Source organism: Athene cunicularia (assembly GCF_003259725.1).
Source record: "Athene cunicularia isolate RWA chromosome 2 unlocalized genomic scaffold, athCun1 chr2_part1, whole genome shotgun sequence".
In the NCBI taxonomy this organism is placed as follows: Eukaryota; Metazoa; Chordata; class Aves; order Strigiformes; family Strigidae; genus Athene; species Athene cunicularia.
This window is the reverse complement of record NW_020799095.1, coordinates 83,889,549-83,908,396: the sequence shown is the minus strand read 5'-3', so window position 1 is coordinate 83,908,396 and position 18,848 is coordinate 83,889,549. Positions and strand designations below refer to the sequence as shown.

At 38.2% G+C, this 18,848-nt stretch overlaps 1 protein-coding gene across 1 annotated transcript in view; it reads left to right on the top strand.

Moving 5' to 3' along the window:
• MOCOS (molybdenum cofactor sulfurase) overlaps positions 1-18,848 on the top strand; it is a 206,902-nt gene that overhangs the window by 44,195 nt on the left and 143,859 nt on the right. The gene's annotated exons all lie outside the window — the stretch shown is intronic.

Genomic DNA, 18,848 nt, shown 5'->3' with positions numbered 1-18,848 from the left:
TTACATAAAACTGCAAAAGCCTCCTATCAGTATGAAGGGCAATGACAATAATATAGAGAGCAGAGCCAGTAATCTGTGGCACATAAATTCCTGAAACCTGCAGGACCCTTATACTTTGGCAAAACAGTCGACTATCTGATTACTTGTGAGTTAGAAATAACACGATACCATAAATGTTAGTAACACCACCCTGGTGGCCATAATACAGAAATACTCAAGAGTGAAAGGCTTTTCTGCTTGTTTGTCGAGCTGACCAAAGGATTCTTGGTGTCAGCGTGCATTCGCTACACACTCTTTGCACTGAGCCACAGTCATGTTTTGGCTCAAACAGCCCCAAGACTTCACAGAAACTATGAATGGATGTTTGTTCATAGGGGAAACATCATTTCTGCCTGTCAAGTCGCTCTTGATTCACTTTAAATCCTGACAACTGCGCTTCCAGTGCTCCTGGCAGTTGAGGGAGAAACTGTTCTACACATGATGGATGGGATGCAACAAGGCATAAATGACTGTTGAGGGATACTCTTGGCTTGCCTTAAAACAGAACCTGGTTGCAATCTATGACAACCACATTAGGGAACAAGGAACAATAAAAGCATTTTAAGAAGCTCACAAGTGGCATTTTTAGAATCACAAAATGAGAGCAGGTTAAAGGGAACTTAAACCAAAAACTATAGCATTACAAACCCTTCATATAAATCCCATTGCTTTACTAATTGAACAGAAAATATTAATCAAACCCAGGAACCAGCCACTGCATGTGAGAGGGAGCTAAGAGAAGTATTTTGTAACTTGCTACAGTACTTCCCATATTGTCTGAGGATCATTCTGTTCCAAACAAAATGGCCATGGAAAATAGAAGCTGAAAGTAAGTAATGCAGTTTAAAGTGTCCCATTAGTTAATTCTGATATAAATTAAAACTGCTATTGATTAAAAAGTTCACCCCAGAGGAAGTATGTTAAGTAACCTTTCCTTTTTGTAATTTGTGCTGCCTGGCAGCAGAAAACCTCATGAAATCAAAAGTAACTAAGTAGTATACCAACAACCATAATTTTCTATAATCCTTCTACACTGCATCCTCATCTTGCAGAGCTGCTAGGCAGAAAACCTGAGCCAGAAAATATAGGAACTGCCTTCAATCTCTCCTTTTCTCACTATTTAGCTCCTAGAAGATAAACTAACCCTTGTGGGTGAAACAAAGGCAGTTTTAATATAAGCAAAGCGAAGCAAAAGTCCGCGCGGAAGCAAAAGCAAACAGATTTAGTCTCTACTTCCCATGGACAGGCGATGTCGGGCCTTCTCAGGAAGCAGGGCTCCAATACGCGTAGTCGTTGCCTCGGAGGACCAAGGGTGACCCCACCCCCTTCCTCCTTTCTCCCAGCTTTATACTGAGCAGACGTCATACGGTATGGAATATCCCTTTGGTCGGTTTGGGTCAGCTGTCCTGGCTGTGTCCCCTCCCAGGATCTTGCCCACCCCGTCCCACTGGGGGAAATATCAGAAAGAGCCTTGGTGCTGTGTAAGCACTGCTCAGCAGTAGCCACAACACCAGGGTGCTATCAACACCCTGCCAGCTCCCGACATAAAACACAGCACCGTCAGGGCTGCTGTAGGGGAAAACCAATTCCAGTTCAGCCAGACCCAGTACAATGTTATTGATTAAAAACCAGTTAAGTGTGTTAAGCTGTTATCAACATTAGTAGGTGCTAGAGGTATATTTCTTGAGCCTGAATTCCAGAGGGGATATTAAATCAATGCATCCAAAATCTTCATAGTTTTATGTACATTTTGGATTGCATTCAGACATTTAGGGCACAAATGTTTACCATTTATCTCTTTTTATTTGTGATCAGATCTTTCATAAAACTTGTTACGTTAGGTAGTTTTGGGAAAGTAGTCTCTTTCCTGAAAAAAATATTATCTAGGTATAATAGCAGAGACTGCAGGTGGGTACAGATGTTTAAAGGAGCATAGTAGACCCAGCAGACAAGAGAGATGAACATGACAAGTAACAATACTAGTTTCCCACATGCTGAAAAAATATTTATTCTGGGGAGTGGCAGGGGTGGGATGCAACAAGGGGGACTTGTAATCAAATATCCGTAAGTGGATATTCTGCTAATGGTTGTTTGCTACAAGCTTCTTCTAGAGCAGAAATGGGCCATTTGAAAATGCATGAGAAAGTGGTGACGTCTGTGGCACAGAGTCAAGAGTCAAAGCCTTGACAGTGTATGAGAAGTGTGTAACATGACCACAATGAGCCTTGAGAACAAAATACCATTTTCGGTTCATTTCAGACGAGGGTGAGCTACTTGGGTGCAACAAGTTGGTCAAAGTGCTGAAGGAGGAAACTTTCTTACAGTAAAATTTGGAATAGTGGGAATTAGGACAAGGGAGTCATGCCAAAGGCAGAGGAGAGCATCTAGGGAAGATGTGTTTTATTAGAAACTTTGCCCTTATGGACAGATAGAAACAAGCGTGCCTTGGGACATGGTAGTAAATGCTGTAAATGCACTTTAGTTCAAGCTTTGAGGGATTCAAACCAGTGATTTATTTATTGATTTATTTATTGTCAAAAGACAGTGGAAAGAAGCATTTGAAATTAAATAATATTGGTAATTTGGGACAAACCTAAGAGAAATAAATGCTTGCACTCACCAGCTTTTTCTTATCTTAGAAGTCTTTGGCACAAATTTAGTGGAATTGCTAGTAAAACTGTCAGTCACAGGATCTGGCATATGACACTTAATAGCATAAAGGCCTAAATGTTACCACTCATGCAGAGAAAAGGCGAAGAGTTTAGCCGGTTAAGGACATCAGATTGTAGCTTTCTCAGAATAGCAGAGGATCAAAGTGCAGTATATCTTGATTGCTGTAGATAACAGTGGATGTACAAAAGCAACAGAATATGTGTGATTCTTGTGTTTTTCTGACCTGCGTTTCTGAGCATCACTTACCAAATACTCTGCAAGAGCAGAAGGGGAAAAGAGAGATTAGGGAAGAAAAAAACCCCTAAATTGTTGAATTCCGTGATTGTTCAGTCGTTACTCAATATATTGGGTAAAAATCTTATTGATTTATTCTACAAAATAAATAAACATTTTTAGCGCCTATATATCATTTGGTTTCCATTTGGTTTCTCATTCAGAATGAAATAATGGTACCTGTGTTGATCATAAAGGAATGCAACTTTGTGGCAGATGTATATATTTTTTTTGTTCCTTTGTAATGTTGCTGAGCAATATCTAAGAATAACAATAAGCTTAATCCTTATGAGAACAATAGGAACAATAAAGCCACAAATGATCTCCATGTGTCCATATGAAGACTTATGCACTGAATAAAGTAGATACCACAAGAGTGTAATTTTTTCCTTTGTCTTAAATCGACGGTCAATTAGCTTTGTCTGGGGAACACATAGAAGCTCTGTTGCATAGCTTTTCCAGTCTTGTAAAGCTTTACAAATATTATGGAGTAATTTTATTTACTTGTGCTTCTCCCTAGCTTAAAGTATTTTTTGTTTCTGTGCATGCACACAGACCTGTATCAAGATTTCTGCTTGATTTTGCTTCATGCAGTCTGCCTAGTTGTAAAGTGTTTTTTGAAGGTTGTGCTGTTAAGCCTTGCCGATTCTGCAGCACACAAAGGCTTTACTGGGCATCAGAAGGTGATCAAAGCCATTCCAAAGTTCTTTGGGGAATTTAATTTGTACTGTGTCCAGACAGCATCTTTCACAGTGGGATCCTGTGGCTGAGCAGAACTTCTTGTGTATTAAAAGAATGCAAATAATTAAACAATAACAATGTGTGTGTCTCTACTACCAGTTCATGGTAAGAGGAAGTGAGATTTTGGGAGATGATTTTTGTGGTAGGTTTTTTTAATCTCAGTCCTTATCTGCTAATCTTACAGTCAGATGAAACATGAAGGCCATGTTTCATTGTTTACAGTTTTTCATTGTTTACAATGTTCAATGTTACAGTTTTCAAAAAACTTGCACTAAAAAGTGAATATAAAATTTATATTAATTATATTTCCTCTTATTAATAATACACATAAAAATATTCTTAGAAGTTGGTAAGTAGCATTATTTTGATGTTACATTTAAAGAATTGTGTAGGCATGGACATCTTAGAAGACATTTGCACTGGAAATTGAAGGAATATTACAAACAAAGTAGCTTTTCTTATCTAGAATATCTCTACATGTGTTTCTTTGAGACCTCCACAATAGCATGTTCATGCAAATTAAAAAGAAACAAAAAAAGCTATGCCAGAAACCATTACAAGTCTGCTCAACATCTCCCCCTTTACTGCCAGCCTGCTGGCGGTAAGAGGAGTGACAGTCTACTTTCATTTTGCTGCTTGACCTGTCATTAAACAAAAGTAATCAGTATGTCTCAACATTGAATAAAGATATATTGAATCACTTATAAAATTGTTATGACATTTAAGACATTTGAATAATTTGTGGGGGTTGAGGAAGAATGAGGATGAATGTGAGAAGCTTACTGTGTAATGTCTCAGTTCAAGAAGGTTTTTACGTGTATATGTATAATTGTAGACAAATTGAAAACAGTGGGTAAGCATCAAGAGTTAAAGACATGCTTAAATACTCTCCTGAACCGAGGCTTAAGCACCCAATAAATCTGCAGTGATCTTGTAGTACAGATATGTCATGTCAACACTCCCTTACTAACTTTAGTGAAGTGTTATGGGTACATCTGCTGCTTCCAGTGAAAAATAGACAGGATTTGAAGTGATAGCTGTTGCTGCCAGAGTTTTCTATAATAGCTGCCAAGTGGGAGGGAGGAGGGGAAGACAGCAGCAGAGGAAGCAGTAACCTGCCTGTTTCAAGAAAAGAAACAAATCAATCAGTAGCTCTATGCAGAGAATTGGAGAACCTGCCCAACATCTGTCAGATGAAAACTGACACACTGCAGCTGAATCTGCTTTATAACCAGCCATTGTGGGTGTTCTGCCTTCAGAGAGGTATTCAGAGAGCTGTATAAAGTTCTTTCCATGGTACAAAGGTGGGATATCAACACTAGTGCATCCCTACATAAATTTGAAGCAGTACCTCAGCAATAAGTATAAACAGAGCTTTATATCTTTCATATACTTTTGTTAAACTCTTGTGTCTGGATTACTACAAGCAATGTGACACTTTGATATAAGTGGACCTCTAACCAAAGCATACAATGAGTACACTAAAAATGGTGGTGCTGTTTCAGCAGGAATAAATGGTTTTGAGGGAGGTCTCAGTAGCATACAGAAATTGCCCAGCTCATGGTAGCATGCAGAAACACCCCTTTAACCTCAGGAGATTCCTGGGAAGTGCAACACCCTGGAACAGGGATGTCCACTAAATGAATCTTACTGCTTCTGATTTCTGCTGGGAGGGAGCTGTTTTGCTGCAAATGTAATTATTTTGATTTTGGCTACTGGGAATTTAAAAATAACCAAAAATACTGCTAGGTTCTTTTAGAACAAAAAAATCTGAGGGTACAAAGTAAGGTCTCTGAGGTTCCTGACTCTAACTGTAGGAACCTAACCAGAATGTACTGTAGAAGCAATCTTTCTATAGGGACAGTGGTCTAAACAATATTGTAAGACAGGTGAGTGAAAAACTGAGTATTGATTCCCAGTTCTAACCCTTTGCTGGTGAGCCTGATAGCAGCTCTCCAATGAGTAGCAAGGGTTAAGCACCCAGAAGTAAAGTGGCCAAGGCTACTCTGAGCCCCACAAACTTGTAGCAATAAATGCAGTGTCAAACATACTGTGATGAGCATTGATTTAGCAGACAACTACATATCTTGACTGTAAGCCTGACTGATGGCTGCCCAATCTCAACAGAGCAAGGTTTTATCTAATAGTTTGGGCTAAGTAAATGTATTTGCTTTCTTTATAAGTTTTGTGCAACAGGCCATCACAATACTTTTATTTTTATATTGCTATGAAAATATTGCTATGCAAGGGAATTAAACTGTAAGTTTGAAAATATGTATGCAATTCTTGCCCTTTTCAAAAACTTGTTTAAAAATCATGCATAATGAAAAAGAGCTCAGTAGATCTATAATGTGACTAAGCAGCAACAATATAAAATATCTTATACCCATCACATTTAATTGTCTTGGAATCACAAGCAAAGTACATTTGGAAAGAGCCCTTCTGTTTTTTATAGTGGACCACTTACTGTTTCTGTCTCCTTCTGCTAATACTCATTGGTAACTTATTTTGATAGTGTCTCTTGACAATTGATGCATCCACCTTTGTTTTAGGGGCACAGAGTGTTGAGTTGCAGCCAGATGGTCTAGACAGATGATAAAAAAAGTATGAAATGATACACCAGAGCACTTATCTCCTGCTGCTCTGTCACACTGAACAAACACTTACTAAAATCTGAAATTGAAATAGCTAAAAATATGTACTGCAATACAATGGACCTTCACATATCCCTCTGGGATTTAAATTATTAAATATGACTTGTGCAAAACAGTTGCCTTTTGGTATCCATTTCTGGACAAATTCCTAGTGTGCTGGTGACAGTGAGCTGGGCAAAGAACATAATTATTTATTCTGTGTTAGGAATTTCATATCTCTTATTCTGGAAATTGCCCATAAAATTAGACTGTTCTTCAGTGTGGTTTGTTATTCACCAAATAATTTCTGCTGACATCCTTGTTGGATGGAGTGCTTGCCAGCAATTCATTTTGAGATCTTGCAATTCAAAGTTTAAACCCTTTGATGAGAACAGCATGAGTGTTAAGCTTCTGACTTGGCTTTTAATGTAGCCCTTAGAATCAGATTTCTACGGTACAATTATAAGTTCAATATTTACTTTCCTGGAACATTCTGTAATCATTCATACTCACTGTACATTTCCTGGAATGTTTGCAGAAAGCAGTGTACAAAGGGCACAGACATACGTATCATGAGTGTCTTTAGAACTCAGAATAAATATTCATCAAATATACACTGCACTTTTCATTCTGCTCCTCGTGATATTAGATGCTACCAAAGCTAATGTCAAAGCATCGGAGGTGTGACAAATCTTCAGAAATAGTGTTGAAATCATGATAGGTAGAGTTAAAAAGTACACAGAGCAGAAAAGGCAATAATTTTATCTGAAAAACCTTTGTAAAGTAACCATCTTGGAATTCTGTTCTCCCGCTTTCTGGGTGTGAAATCTAACTTGATCCTGCTGGAATTTGAACCCAGGGCTGTGGAGGACAGCTTTGGTAGATCTCTAAATCTCCAATCAGATCTTACTGCTCACATCACATCTGGTTTATATTTGAGATCACTTTCACAACATCTAACCTATCATATTGTGACCCAGTAGAGTAACACAGAGGCTGCTGCAGTTTCTAGTTTTCATGGAAATTTTTTTTTCAGCCATTAATAAACCTTTCCAATTTTGATGAATTTGTAGAATGCTTAGATTCACTAATGCAGGAGGGTTATAGGTTAAATCCATGTCTAGTGTAAGATTTATTCACTCAATTATGTTTTTCCCAAAAGGGTTTCATCACTGTACAACGTAATGCATGAATGTACCCGGTCTTTCATTTTAGCTTGAATACACTTTCAGGACTTTTGGATCCCAGGAGCAATAAATTCTATACCATATTTTTCCTTGAAAGTTAATCAAGGGTAGAGGGGTTCTTTTTATGGAACTGTGAGTATGTAACAGCACATGTGCCCTTACACGTGCATACGCTGATAGGAGTTGCATCAGTGTTGTCACAACTGTTAGTTCTGCTGCAGCAACTGCAAATTTACCAGTAATAACAAGAAGAATAATTAACCCCTTCCCTCAACAACAACAAAATTTAAGAAATCTTGTAATAAGGAACAAAATTTTTGTTGATGCATGAGCATGGACGGTATTGTGAATGTAGCCAAGTCTGAATTTGGCATTTTCTGTGTGTCTGTGTGTAATCAAGAAGAATGAGTTTTCCTACTTTTCTAGCTTGACACATGTCAATGAGTGCTGAGAGGCTACAATGCAGATTTCGGTTGTCAGCAGCAACATCTTACTTCCTTGGTTTTTTAAGGTACTTGATACCTGGAATCAGGAAGATAAATTTTGCAAATGTTCACAAATGTTGATCAACCCATTTAAAATAACCCTTGAAAGATGTCAAACATGATGAGGTTTTTCCAGCTTGTTTTTTCTGGTTTTATAACTGTAAAAAGTCTTGAACTTAAAAAGTCAGCTTTATCACTGTTTTGAAGATGTGATCTGTGGGCCTCTTCCCACAAGGTGCTGAGTGTTTTGTTTAGGCTGAGCAGGTTATGTCATCCTGTGCATGGCAATATCCTACACATGTAAGTAGTCCTCTGCTCATTTTGAGAATTTTTTCCTGACCTGATTTTTTTTTGTGGCTTTGCTATACAGGGTGGCATACTTGGGAAGTCAAAAACAGGCTCCTAAGTATTGCTCCTTACCTATTGTAGTTTGCTCTAGTGAGTTGCAGTGGTTCACAGAAATGATGAATTTGCTATTCAGAATGTTTCCCAGAATATATGGGACATAGGTATCTTCTCACACATATGAACTGACCATCTAACATCTGGATCTCCTGGCCTCCTGGGTCAGGTTTTTATCTTCTAGGAGCTAAATAGTGAGAAAAGGAGAGATTGAAGGCAGTTCCTATATTTTCTGGCTCAGGTTTTCTGCCTAGCAGCTCTGCAAGATGAGGATGCAGTGTAGAAGGATTATAGAAAATTATGGTTGTTGGTATACTACTTAGTTACTTTTGATTTCATGAGGTTTTCTGCTGCCAGGCAGCACAAATTACAAAAAGGAAAGGTTACTTAACATACTTCCTCTGGGGTGAACTTTTTAATCAATAGCAGTTTTAATTTATATCAGAATTAACTAATGGGACACTTTAAACTGCATTACTTACTTTCAGCTTCTATTTTCCATGGCCATTTTGTTTGGAACAGAATGATCCTCAGACAATATGGGAAGTACTGTAGCAAGTTACAAAATACTTCTCTTAGCTCCCTCTCACATGCAGTGGCTGGTTCCTGGGTTTGATTAATATTTTCTGTTCAATTAGTAAAGCAATGGGATTTATATGAAGGGTTTGTAATGCTATAGTTTTTGGTTTAAGTTCCCTTTAACCTGCTCTCATTTTGTGATTCTAAAAATGCCACTTGTGAGCTTCTTAAAATGCTTTTATTGTTCCTTGTTCCCTAATGTGGTTGTCATAGATTGCAACCAGGTTCTGTTTTAAGGCAAGCCAAGAGTATCCCTCAACAGTCATTTATGCCTTGTTGCATCCCATCCATCATGTGTAGAACAGTTTCTCCCTCAACTGCCAGGAGCACTGGAAGCGCAGTTGTCAGGATTTAAAGTGAATCAAGAGCGACTTGACAGGCAGAAATGATGTTTCCCCTATGAACAAACATCCATTCATAGTTTCTGTGAAGTCTTGGGGCTGTTTGAGCCAAAACATGACTGTGGCTCAGTGCAAAGAGTGTGTAGCGAATGCACGCTGACACCAAGAATCCTTTGGTCAGCTCGACAAACAAGCAGAAAAGCCTTTCACTCTTGAGTATTTCTGTATTATGGACACCAGGGTGGTGTTACTAACATTTATGGTATCGTGTTATTTCTAACTCACAAGTAATCAGATAGTCGACTGTTTTGCCAAAGTATAAGGGTCCTGCAGGTTTCAGGAATTTATGTGCCACAGATTACTGGCTCTGCTCTCTATATTATTGTCATTGCCCTTCATACTGATAGGAGGCTTTTGCAGTTTTATGTAAAATGCTTCAATGTTCTTCCTAGGAAGCAAAATCAGAGCTACACCACTGAGGTGGGACATCACACCACATGAAAAACAAATGGCAAATAAATGGTGGCCATCAGTCTTCCAGACTTCACTCTTGTTGCTTTTCCCCAGAGCAAGGCGAAGTGCAAACTGCTGTTGATAATCTGTCTAATTTGCCTGGGATACCTATGCCATGTAAAGTAAAATGCTGTTGAAATGCATAAATAGATTTACGTAAACCCCCTGTATTTTGAAAGCAGACTGAGGTGATTTCAGATTAACATCTTCAGCCATTTCCAGACAAAAGCATAGTACTTGAAAAGCAACCCTTGATGAAATAAATCCTATTTATGTATGAGTGTTTGCCCTAGTCCCTGTCACCATAGTAACTGAGGCCCAGATTGACAAAATCATCTAATTCCTGTTTAAGGCACTTGAGTACCTCTGAAGTTCTGGGCCCAAGTGTTTCCCAAGTAAATGTGATCTCACTGTACAGGTCTCTTATGCATTTCAAGAAATTATCCCTTCTTTATCTTTTGGGGATTTTTTTCCCTTGAGCAAAAAAGCTCTGACTAGGGCTGAAATTATTTTTTTTTGTAGTCAGGCCATCAGTCATACTGTGGAAATACATTTAAGAGATGGATCTAAGAGGTTATGCTGGAAATGGTCAGTTTCTGAGGTTCTGGACATGTGGGATCCGAGTACTTCATCACTGCTATGGGTCCGTTTTATGTAGTGGACTCCATTTGACATGAAAGCATTTTGTCTTTTTCTGTCTCCTTGCCCTTTGTATTTTGCAGTTTTTCCAGAGGAACATGTTAACATTAAAAAGTCAGCAATGCATATGTGATCACTGATACAGCTATCTTCATTTGCAGTTGATATGTTTCAAGGTTAGGATCAAGGCTTTATTTCTGAGCAGAAATTGGAGTAGAAACCAGTAGGTGGATCTCAGCATTGGGAAGGTGTCTACCAAGTGGTGCAGCCACTGGCAGCTGTACTCTTCACAGGCTATAGACTCTGGTGTATCCATTGTCTGATAACCATAAATAACAGTGAGTCTAGATGTGTCAGACGCACAAGTCCTTAAAGTTCAGAAAGAATACCGTGGAAGGAGATTGCTAGCCATTTGGCAGTGTTTGGGATGGGCAAACCTTGTCACAATTACTGTGCTTTGATCCCCAACACAGCTCAGGAATGGACTTGCTTGGAGCCGGCACAGAGAAACCCTCAGTACACAGGAGTTGCTTGGGCTCCTCTACACAACTGCTCTCCTACGGCTGCTCAAACCTACCTGAGTCCCAGGCAATACCACTCCAAAGTAAAATGCAAAGACTACGGAGGTAATGGAAGACTCAAAAAGTGAGAAACATATGTCTGTGCTTGACTTCTGCACCAAAGAATAAGCCTATCTGTTGCTGGATAGTAGGAGAAATGTTGGGTTATGCTTTTGAAGCTATGCTTAGTTACTTTCACTTTACAATCCAAAATACCAGGCAATGTGCAAATAAGTCAAACTTAGTTGGTTTTGATGGCAAATCCATTTTGTAAATGGGTTGTTAAACAGTTGATGGTTGTCACATATCCATTGCTTGGCACCAATAGGGAAAAGAGATTGACTGGGATCACGGTGTCTGGAATATGTGACATACTGTTTCAGAAAAAAAATTGCTGTAGTTTTTTGACTGGTTGCAAAACCACTACCAAAAAAACCAAAAAACAAACAAAAAAAAAAACCCAAAAAACAAAACCCAACCAAAAAAAAACCACAACGAAAACCACCATAGCTGGAGAGATCACAGAAGTGCAGTTTAAAGGCCAAAGCTGATCTAGAAATATATTCCATTAAAGAAAAGTTAAACAAAGAATAATGTTAAAAAAGATTGAAAGCAATGGTATGTTATTTTTACAAAAAAAAAAAAAAAAGAAAAAAAATATCTAGCTTATGAAGTACTTTTTAACACCTTAAAGAATATTTAATTTCTTATCTGAGGTTACTTAGAAGGTTAAGCACTGTAAAAACATGAGAGTGTGGAATTGTCAGAACACCGAAGTGTGCTTTTTTTCTTTTTAGCTTTTTTTTCTGAAACAGCCTTTGCAAGTTAGTACTTTTTACACTGCTGGAAAATGGTCAGGTGTCATGCTCCACTTTCCAAGAATCAGAAAACAAAGTGAAGTAACTTCTGACCAGTTACCAGCAAATATCCCTAGGCTAGGTAGGTAGGCCTCATTCCAGTGATGCTGGCTGGCATTAGCAGAATTAGACACCACAACACTGAGGAATGAAGCTCTCTGGCAGGATCTCAGAACATGTGGAAAGGTTAGAGGTCAGGACTTACTAAGATTGGAAAGAGGGATGGCTGTGCTCCGAAAATACTGAAGCTGAGGTTAAGCTGCAGAAGAGTAGCTGTGTATAATGCACAAGACATTAATGGAAAGAACTGGGCATGTCCAGGGTGAGACATCTCAGTCTGAAGTAGACTTCTGTGTTAAGTCAGATGAGTTGCTTTCTGTAGAGCCTGTGGTTTTTGAGTGACTCTGAAGGGTGATGTGCTCTGGTGTCCACAGTGTAGATGTCTTAAGGTGATAGGAATTTCCATACACACACCCTTTAATTATAATGTTCACCTAGCTCCTGAATAGGGTATTACACCTATTACTGGTAGCAGTGATACCTCTGGCTGGTTACTGTGCTGTCTCGAGTATTCACCATTGAAGTGAATCTTGATGCATTCTTTGTTTCTGCTCAGGGGATATCTAAATAAAAAATTTATCTGTGCTAGGTAAGAGGAGTTTGGAAAGGGAAAATATAGTGATATTCGTTGTTTGTGCATCTTATGAAGAAAATACTGTGATGGAAGCATCTCGTGCTGAAGTTGCCTAGACAAGAACTGAGGTGATACGCTAGTCCATGTACAAAATCTTCCTGTGTTTGGTTTTAATTTTGCTTCCTTGTGGTGACTTCTAAGATTTGCTGCAAAAAACCTTTGAATTCTAATACTTGAACAATTTGCAAACTGATTCAAATTAATTCATAGTTTTCTATTTGGCGATTAGTTTGTGCAAATACAATTTGGAATGGTTTGTTCATGAGCTGTTTGCCCTTTATGGCTAGCCCTCCTTAAATGGTTGCCTAAAATACAGGTTATTTTTTCCATTTCCATCCTGGTTTACTTGAATAGCAGGTGGTGAATTTTCATTTGAAAAACCTATGGTATAAATTTTCAGAGTAATTTGTGTTCTAATTAATTAAAATACCATGATTCACTAATGTTTTTACAAATCATTGGCAGTTGTTCAAGCACTGGAGTAAACATTTCTGGCTGATCTTGCTCACAAAAAATACCCACAAAATGGTTTTAAAATCATGTAGCTATTGATCTTCCCTCTCTACACAGAAAAATAACTATTTAATTTCAAAGGAAACAGCTAGCCAGGGGTGTCTGCCACATCTACAAAGTTATAGGAGTTACATGCTTCTGTCAGTGAGAGGAGTTGTATTTGTGTGTTAGAACAAACTGTATCAACAGGTAGCCTGCAGTATCAGATTTTACAGTTTTCACAATTCCTTCTGACTGTTTTGCTCTTCTGGTTATATGCCGTGACATAGTACCACCCTAAATTTTAGTTTGCTCTGTCAGTATGCCTACCTGTGACACTGAACACCTTCTGGATGTGCAGGTTAATGCCTTTCGGGCAAGATATGTTCTTCTCACGGGCTTTGTTCATCAAAGCATCTTTTCCTGCAAGAAGTGATTTTGTAGCTATTAAATAGGTCCTGGTCTTCTAAAGATGTTGAGTGAGGGAAACTCCAGGCATTCTGCTGTGCTGCCAGGTTTGCAGAACTGGAGAGGGGATTTATTTGGTGAAGACCAACTATGATCCTTTGTAAGCAAACAGGTTTTCCACAGTGCATCTCCAGTGAATTGGGCAGTGCTAAGGAGAATAAATGCTTCAGTTAAGATGGCTGAGTGTGAATGCCTAAAGAAAGGAGGGATTTTTCCATCACCTACCTATGCCAAGTGGAATTTATGAGATGCATTCCAGCTAATCATTTATTTCATACATTCAGGGAGCTAATTTCAGTGTTGCCATAAGCAGAAGTTGTGTAAGTGGATGAGATCTTAATCATTCTCACGCAAGCAGAAATGGGAAGAAGCTGGGTTCATAATGAGTGCCTTTCAAGTAAAATAGTCAGAAAACAAGTTTATGTGGCTGTAACCAGTGAGGATAAATAGAGCAATGTGCGCCTATTTCACAGTTAGCACATGCTCTGAAAGGTTTAAATTTGTGCATTGTCAGTATAAGAAAGGAAACTGAAACAGAAAAGGGGACTGAGCAAACTTTGAGAGAGAACTATAAAGGATTATATATCCCAGTGCTCTTCTTTATGCAGGCATTAATCCATGAGCAAATCCTTCAATCTGAGGGACCTCCACTGGGTTAGCTGCACAGGTCGCAGATGTGGTATGGCATAGATTTCTGTTGAAAACTTTGCTTTAAGAGAAAAAAAGAAATGTTTACAAGGGATTTTTTAATTATTTAGTGCTTTGCTGGAGAAGGACAGACTTGATAGATTTTTTTTTTCCTGCATAAATATATATATATGATTCCTAAAAATATTCATAGATTTCAGTTTGGTTTAGTTTGGATTGGGAATTGACAATGATAATATAACTCAGTGCTGTGACATACTGGCTTGAATAGATCTTGTCTTTAAAAAATAAGATAGAAGTCCTTCATACACAAATGGCTTGTCTTTTTTGTTTGTAAACCAGAGCATTCCCCTTAAGGATCTAGCTGTAACTAGTTAAAGCTGTCACTTCTGTCAGTGAGAGAAGTTAAGGAAAATTTGGGTTGTATGTTAAGCAGTGTGTGCTTCTTTACGGTATACCTCTGCATTGGCTTGAATGAGGTTACCCACATCTCTTCCTTTTGCTTCATACACATGGAAGGAAAAATGTACGAACTACTGCTGTACATCAAGCTACCTGCACCCTGCTTTTAGGCTGCAGGTCCTGGTGACTGTAACAATTACAGCAGTTAGGATCCCTCACTAACATTGATGGGAATTTCTCAATTGACTGCTTTTATAGCTGCAGCTGACCCTTAATTAATAAATGAGGAAGGTTAAAATACTCTTACCCAGAAATATAGAAGCAGCAGTCTATACTTCTGACTTGCACTTGTGTCTGGAAAGCATTATGAAAAGTGTTACCCCCTAACTTTAAAAAAAAATCTAAATCATAATGCAATATTTTGTTTGACTCAGAAGACTTTTTTTTTTTTAATTGTCATTTGTACAAAATCTGTTCCTTAAAAAGCAGTATGTTACATCTTTTCAGACTTTCTATAGAGCAGAAAACAGTGTGATGAAATTTCTGAGGCTTAAGCGAAGCATCTGTCAATATGAGTCCAAACTGGATTTGTGCTCCTGGGTAGTGTAACAATAGAAAAAATTTATAATAAGAAATAATTTTTATATGTAAATGTGCAGCTGAAAAATAGGCTTTATAAATTGCTTTATAAACTTGCACTGTTGAATAGTACTTGTACTGTTGCTTCTGTCTTCAAATCTGAATCTCTTGTTACGATGGCAGTATTTAAACTTTTAAAAGGGGACTTTTTCAGCTAGATCAGCTACTGGCTAGAAAATCATTGTACTGACAATATTTATGAAAGCTCATATACAATCTAAATAAAAATGTGAGTACAAATATAAATCCTTAGCTGTATTTTGATCTTGCCAACTAGGAACTGAAATGTTTGCACCAATTGGAATTAAAGTGTGGCTTCTCCCTGGACAGGCTTCTTGGCCACGCGTTATTGACCTTGTGTTGTGATCTGTGTGCTCTTGGGAGGTAAAATGAGGGGAAGAAGAAGTGACTGTTCGTGGTGGGTCTTCAATGTACTGCAAAGATGGAGTATGGAACTTCTTCCCCCACCTTGCCAACCTGGAAGAAAGGTGCTGGGTCAAGTTTCTCAGCCTTTCTGATGTCTTCCCTGTGATGGCACAGCTGTATCAGTATCTTTAATGAAACAGTTATCTTCTTAGCTGTTTCTTCCAAAGAGTCCTTTGAAAAGTGAAAATTTGTAATACTATAGAATAGCACTGCTGTTTGCATCTGTGAACTATAGCAGATCAAGCTATCAGTTTTCTACCACAACTCTTTAGTCCTGATGCCAACAACAACCTTATATATGGCTATAAATCTTCCAGGAATGTAATAAAGGTGAACTGCATTTCACTGTAATGGGGTATGTCTTACACGAAGACAGAGAGCATTAGGAAATCTGTGTGTAATAGCCAGTGCTTCCCAATATTCATGTCAAAACAGAGGATGTAGTACTGTGGGCTGTAGAAGTCATTCAGACCTATTACAGTTTTCTGTCCCTAAGTACTCTTATTCTATCATAGCAGTGCTGCTCTAGTTCAGGAGTTTGTGGCATTCATTCTGTAAACCTTATTCTGAGGTGCTCGCAGGTCTTCTGCTCTGTGCATCACAAGTCATTCTGGAGATGGAAATTCCTTAACTCAGTTGCTATTGCTTTATTCATGTATTTTCCCTTTTTAACATTAGAAATACTTCAGATGAAATGTAAGTCTGACTTTGAAAATTCTACCTCTTTTGCAAGTACTGAAGTCATAGCAATTTTATGAGGCATTTATGCAGATAGATACCTAATGAGATTAATGATATTATTTCCTATTGAAGTCAATTAGAAATGTAACTTGGTTGTTTCTCTAGCTTTAGGAACTTAAATGCCTTTTAAAAAATGGCTGTAATTCATTTAGGCACTTTTGAAAATTTTACCCTAAAGCTTGATTTTTTTCATATGAAAATCAATTTCTGATACTGAACTGAATAGACATAACATCAGTGTTATGTCATGGATTTTATCTCAGAATTGGTCAGCTGTTTCTGAATTTGAATGATTTAAAAATAAATAAAATACTACCCATGTGTATGAGCTTTGTTTCTCTCATTTATGAATTAAACATAGAGCTGTCATTATTTGTGAGTCTAAAGAACCCAAAATAAAATTTATTGTTTGTAAAGTTGTGAAAATGTTTAATAAAAGTACTCACTGGCTCTGATAATCATGGTTGGGCAACAGCATCCCATTATTAAGCCCCAGTCCACCATTCCTGCATCCCAGTGTTTGTCATTTTACAGTGTCTTTTGGTCAAATTAAGTGCTGTGGTAAGTGAGTACAATTCCGATAGAGGAATTGTAGGTTGTTATTCCTGAGCAAAATTTGACATTTTGCCTAGCTGTGTCTCGCCTCCCACTCAGCTTGTGTGGCACAAAGAGGCTGACTGGGGAGGAGAGCAGAGAAAGCATAGAGAGTAGAAGAGGAGGAGGCTTGATAAGAGTCTTCAACATGCTTTTTGTTGCTGCTCTTGTCAGCTTGCTCTTATGAAAAGACGTTACGTATTAAGAATTTGCTTCTGTCACCTAGATTTTTTAATCAAAAGGGTTTTATGTGTGTGCACATACATGTGAATACATAACTTGTCCTAGTATTCACAGAGGTAGAAACATAGAAATTTGGATTCTTCATTGTTGATTTTTCCCGGAATTGCACAATCTTTTTTTAATTTGTGTTTATATCAGTGTAATGATTCCAAGACCTATCCATTATGACTGTAGTGCATGCAAAAATAAGCCACATAGATAATACATACGAAATTATGTCCGTAACAACAAAGACACAGCCTCCTTACTAATCCACTTTCCACATTTCCTTTCCCCTAGAAACAGTCTAATACTCTCTTGTTCTCTCCCTGAAGATGAAGTTAGGACTCTTGCTTTCCCTCCTTTTCATCTTTTCTGTATCTAGGGGAATGCAGAGAAAGGAGATTAAAGGCAGAACGGTATGAGGACTGAAATTCAGGGCATGGCTCTGAGCGGTAACCCTATAGCTAGCTTAACTTCAACAGAGGCTGCTGTCTGGGTTGAGGGTTTCATATTCCTTCAGTCAGGTGTCCTATATGATACACACAAGGCCTTCAAGGTGTAATGCAGGTGGTAATGTGAAAGGCTCTACGGATAGTAAGCAGGGGAAGGAGGACTGGATGTGATTCAGTGACCAGAGTGAGCAGGTCACAGTGATGAATAAAGCAGGCTGTCTGGTCAGTACCCAATACAAAAACTTCTGTGATTGTCCCCATCTTCATCCCTAACATGATTTCTAAAGTCTAATGGAAAAGTTTGGCTTCTCTGAACATGGTCTTTAAAAATGATATCTGGACCCTGTGAATGCTTGCAGCAACTATCCCCTGGCAGATCTATTTCAGAAAGATCCTTATGAATTCTTTCAAACAGTTTCTCAGAACATTTAAAGCTTAAATCCATGACCTGCTCGTGTCCTTCATAATAGCTGAAAATCCTTCTTCATTTCCAGAAGACTTCAAATTTCTAACAGTTGAATCACATTTCAAAAATTGAAGTTCTGAAGAAACTCAAGTCTCATTTGGGCCTGTGAATCTATCTGTTGCATCCTGTACTTCCCAATACAATAAGACTTTCCTTCAACTGAGAGAAGTATTAAGAGTGTCATTTCAGTGGGCCTTTGCAGGGTGATTTTTAGTCCTAGTCATCAAAGTCATTGCAATTTTTTCTTTTCCAGTGTTTAACCTTTGACTGCTGCACCCCACGCACCCAGCTCTACCACCCTTTACCTGTAGTATTTCAGTTTCAGACTGGACACATTAAGGCATTTCTCTCTGGTGTCCTATGGTTCGGTAAATTTTAGCTTGAGTTTATCATGTAGCCTTTTGTACAACTTACATTTAAATGCAACTCGTCTTTAGTTTCTGCCTGTCCTAGGTAAGGGAATCTCCTGTTATATAAAATGTGCAAACTTTTAATGATACACATTAGGAACAAGAGTTCATAAACTCTCCAAATGCTGGTCTGTACATTGGAATTACACAGATCAGAGTGACAGCTGCTTGGAGAACACTGATATGTTATGTTGCTCACAGAAACACTGTAGCAGGAGAGATGCACTGAGAAACTCTGTTATATCTTTCCTTCCTTGAAAACCAGACAA